Raw genomic sequence first — 5050 nt, 5'->3', positions numbered from 1 at the left:
CCCCATTATCACCTCCATCATCAGTTCCACCTCTTGAACCATCGTAACCAGAAGCAGAAGTACCTGCAGCACTAGGTCTACTACTATGGCTAGCACTTGTGGAGTCAATCTCTTGCTGGGAATATGTCGCATGAAGAGAATCATCAGTATCTTTGCTAAAACTTTCAGAGTGAACTTCTTCGGACAACACACGTTCAACATTAACTCCAAATTCTCGAGCATGAGTGGCAATTCGTGGATTAGGATTTCCAACTTCGTTATCCAAGTGTATAGGCCTAACCCACTGGAACAACTGATTATCTTCTTCTTCACCCACCTCGGCTGAAATGTCAAGGAGATCAAGGTAATCTTTTTCAGCAACTCGATCATTTTCTGCCTCCATATCACGTAACTTTAGCCTCATATTATAGTAACAAAACACTAATTGCTCCAATCGAGAGTAAACCAAACGATTTCGTTGCTTTGTGTGGATGAGAGCAAACGTGCTCCAATTTCTCTCACATGCAGAAGATGACGCAGTTTGTGAGAGAACTTTGATGGCTAACTTTCTCAATGTAGGTGTTTGATTCCCATACATAAACCACCATTCAGCTGCAACGAATTTGATAATCATATAAATACTTATGTGGTGAACTTACAATAATAATAATCAATTTTTTCCTATAAAGACTCACCAGGCACCATGGTTGACCTTGATGCAATTGCTGCTCGATCACCGAATCCTCTTTTTGCATCTCGAAAAAGTACAAGCTATGTATTCAACATTTAATTTGTTAGTAAACGTTCAAATAAATTGATGAATGAAATTATTGTTTTATTGACAAAAATAACAATTTTTTATTCACCTCATTTCCAAATTGACCAAGCGATTCAGTAGTTGGATCTAATTTTGCAAAAACATCATGGACAGCTTGAAGTAGTTCCGGATCACTACCAACTCCACGCCTATATTGAAATCTTGGATTCAAGAAGTATGCTACAATAAAATTTAGTAGAGTTAGTATTTTTTTTTTAAAGAAACTTAAATACAAAGTAAAAACTTATAAAGATATATAGTATTTAAGTACCTGCTGCATGAAGTGGATGTTTTAGTGTTTTCTGCCAACGATCTTGTATTATTTTGAACATCCAATCTCCAGCTCCTTGACGAATAAAGTTCTCTTTCATCACGTGCATAAGCTCGTACACAAATGGCATTGTGGGAACAACTTCAGAATCCACAAGTCGAAGCACCACGTATAATGGCTCATATAATGAAACTATATTTGTCAATCTGTCCCAATACGTATGGTCAAACAATAATTGCTCCAATTCTCGTCCAAGTTTTGTTCGACTGAGTTTGTGTTGTGCCCATTCATCACTCATAAACAATTTTTTCAAATCAACCCTTTTTTTTAGAAGATTGTCAAGAGCAATATAATTGGTAGCAAACCTTGTAGCTCCTGGTCGAACAATGTCTCCACCACAATACTTTCTCATTTGTGCTAGTAACCAACCATGATTGTAAATGAAGTTAGTTATCTTGCGAGCATTGTTTATCACCTCGATAACATTGGGTCTTTTACCGATGTCTTCAAAGATTAAGTCGATGCAGTGTGCCGCACACAGAGTCCAATATAAGTTATACTTCTTCATCAATTGTTTCCCTGCTTTCATGAATGCTGACCCATTATCTGTGACAATTTGGACCACATTTTCCTTACCGACTTCTTTGATAATAGTCTTCAAAAGCTCATATATATACTTGTGGTCTTTGATATAGTTCGATGCATCGACTGACTTAAGGAACACTGTGGTCCCTTTAGAATAAACCATGAAATTAATAATACTTAATTTCGTGGGCCCTGTCCATCCATCTGACATTATTGTGCACCCATATGTCTTCCATTTTTCCCTTTGTTGGTTCACATAAGCTTCCATTTCTTTGTACTCCATTTCCAAGTATTTGTTCTTTATTTCATATGGAGATGGAGGTTCGATTCCCATTCCTGCACTTCATATGTAAAACATGTCACAAAATACTTTACTTACTAAAAGTATAACACAATATAACATTTGATAAATTAGTAATTACCTGCTTGTTGTGCACCAATAATCATATTCTTGAAGTGATGAGACTTTGCTTTTGCGGGTGCGACACTCTCATAAATGAAGAATTTGCTGATTAAGCGTCCCATCGTTTCTTTAATTGCACCACCCTTGAATATATCTTTGATATTTTTTTGTTTTGCTGCAGAAGACTTGTAAAGCGAAGGGGCAATAGAGGGTGAATGATGCGAATGTCGCATACTCTGTGATTTTCGCATCGTCGACGGTATACCAGTAGAAGACTCTCCCGATTTGCGTTTGCTTCCTGCAATATTCTCATGTTGTTCACGTTCCCAATTAGATGCTTTCGAGGCACGAACTGCAGATCGATATGCATCTCGCTCATCTGGGTGCATATCTGTCGGATACATATACACATCTTCTTCCTCAGCATCTTCATCATCATCATCTTCGTTTACCAAATGTGTATGATGCGTCCCCATTGTGCCACGTAATTGACTACGAATTTCTTCAATATCAGCATTTTTTTTTGCTTTTGTTTTTTGTTTGTCATGCACCAACAATCGTATCTCTTCTTTCACTTCGGGCGGTACTCTTGGACACTTTTTGGTGTTGTTATGCGGGTCCTTATGCATTAAATGAGACTTGAATCGTGTGGTGCCTCCACTTTTCATTACCAACCCACAAAAATTACAAATTGTTCCATTTCGATTACCCTCAATTGGTGAACAATACTTCCAAGCCGGATCTCGCCCTGGCACGGCAGAACCACCTTCACTAGCCATGCTAAATCTATTGCAAGAAAAATACACTTAAATTTAAATCTATGTTAATTTAACTAATTAAATAAATTACCTAAGTTAATTTTCAAAATCTAAATGTAATTTTATGACAAATTTACTAAATATTGAAATTAATCATAATTGAATATGAAAATAAATCGCGATAATATAAAAAATTGAGCATATTTAATATTCCATATATAGTAGTTCATGTTAATTTAACTAATTAAATAAATTACCTAAGTTAATTTTCAAAATCTAAATGTAATTTTATGACAAATTTACTAAATATTGAAATTAATCATAATTGAATATGAAAATAAATCGCGATAATATAAAAAAATTGATCATATTTAATATTCCATATATAGTAGTTCATGTTAATTTAACTAATTAAATAAATTACCTAAGTTAATTTTTAAAATCTAAATGTAATTTTATGACAAATTTACTCAATATTGAAATTAATCATAATTGAATATGAAAATAAATCGCGATAATATAAAAAAATTGATCATATTTAATATTCCATATATAGTAGTTCATGTTAATTTAACTAATTAAATAAATTACCTAAGTTAATTTTTAAAATCTAAATGTAATTTTATGACAAATTTACTCAATATTGAAATTAATCATAATTGAATATGAAAATAAATCGCGATAATATAAAAAAATTGATCATATTTAATATTCCATATATAGTAGTTCATGTTAATTTAACTAATTAAATAAATTACCTAAGTTAATTTTTAAAATCTAAATGTAATTTTATGACAAATTTACTAAATATTGAAATTAATCATAATTGAATATGAAAATAAATCGCGATAATATAAAAAAATTGATCATATTTAATATTCCATATATAGTAGTTCATGTTAATTTAACTAATTAAATAAATTACCTAAGTTAATTTTTAAAATCTAAATGTAATTTTATGACAAATTTACTAAATATTGAAATTAATCATAATTGAATATGAAAATAAATCGCGATAATATAAAATATTGAGCATATTTAATATTCCATATATAGTAGTTCATGTTAATTTAACTAATTAAATAATTTAGCTAAGTTAATTTTTAAAATCTAAATGTAATTTTATGACAAATTTACTAAATATTGAAATTAATAATAATTGAATATGAAAATAAATCGCGATAATATAAAATATTGAGCATATTTAATATTCCATAATTAACCATGTTAATTAAATTAATTACATAATTTACTATGTTAATTAAATTAATTAAACAATTTAGCTAAGTTAATTAGTTTAATGTAATTCTAAATACGAATTTAAATCACAAATAATCATCTAAAATAAATATATCATAACCTAAATTAATTCAATAAAAATATACAAAATAATTACAATTGAATGTAAACATACTAATTAATTAAAAATACATGAATTAATTATTGCAAACAAAATTAATTATAATTTCAAACAAACATACCTTAAAATGATTGAATAATTGAGCAATCTTGGAAAAAATTGGAGTAATAGGAGAGCAAATGAAGAATCAAAGCAAAAATGGATGAAATTGATGCAAAATTGGCTATTTATAGGTGAAATTTGGGCCAAAATAGCCGTTGAAAGCTTAAGTTACCGTTTAAAATTAATTTTGGCCGTTGGATCACATTTTGGAAGCAATCTGGCCATTGGATCTCTTTGTTAACGTTGGGATTCAAATCTGGGCGTTGGATCAACACGGGCGTGATCTGGGCCGTCAGATCACGCTGGAGAGAGGGGGGGCGATTTTTCGCCAAAAATCGCCAAAAAATCGACGATATATCGCCGATAAATCGGCGACACACGGGATTCTCAGGCGATTTTTTCATAAAATCGCCGATTTATCCTGTGTCGCCGATATATCGGCGATATATCGCCGATTTTTTGGCGATTTTTGGCGAAAAATCGCCCCGCCGACTTATCTCCTCCATGTGTCGTTTCGCCACCCGCCGACATGCGATATATCGGCGATATTTCGCCGATTTTTTCCTCCTTGAGTATGACGACTCATGGACCTACTTCACCTTCCAAGCAATGGTAAGGATCAAGCATGTTGCCTCCATGCAATAAGAAAGACAATAGTCCTTTCCCTTTGATTAACACTTAAGTAAGCATGCAACAAGTCACTTGTAAGCTTACTTACTTTAGGTTCTTATAAATAGTCATATTTTCCTACCAAAAAATGGAAGAAGAAAAGAGT

At 31.9% G+C, this 5050-nt stretch overlaps 1 long non-coding RNA gene across 1 annotated transcript; it reads right to left on the bottom strand.

Moving 5' to 3' along the window:
* Positions 1 to 700: 700 nt before the first annotated feature.
* LOC132254860 (uncharacterized) lies at positions 701 to 1144 on the bottom strand. The gene is made up of 3 exons (XR_009467295.1): positions 1068 to 1144; positions 846 to 976; positions 701 to 750 (listed from the first exon to the last, which is right to left on the bottom strand). It is a non-coding gene; the product is annotated as an uncharacterized LOC132254860 (long non-coding RNA).
* Positions 1145 to 5050: the final 3906 nt, after the last annotated feature.

This window comes from Vitis vinifera, chromosome 2 (assembly GCF_030704535.1).
Source record: "Vitis vinifera cultivar Pinot Noir 40024 chromosome 2, ASM3070453v1".
In the NCBI taxonomy this organism is placed as follows: domain Eukaryota; kingdom Viridiplantae; phylum Streptophyta; class Magnoliopsida; order Vitales; family Vitaceae; genus Vitis; species Vitis vinifera.
Note: the sequence above shows the minus strand (reverse complement) of the source record. Positions and strands in the feature narration are given on the sequence as shown.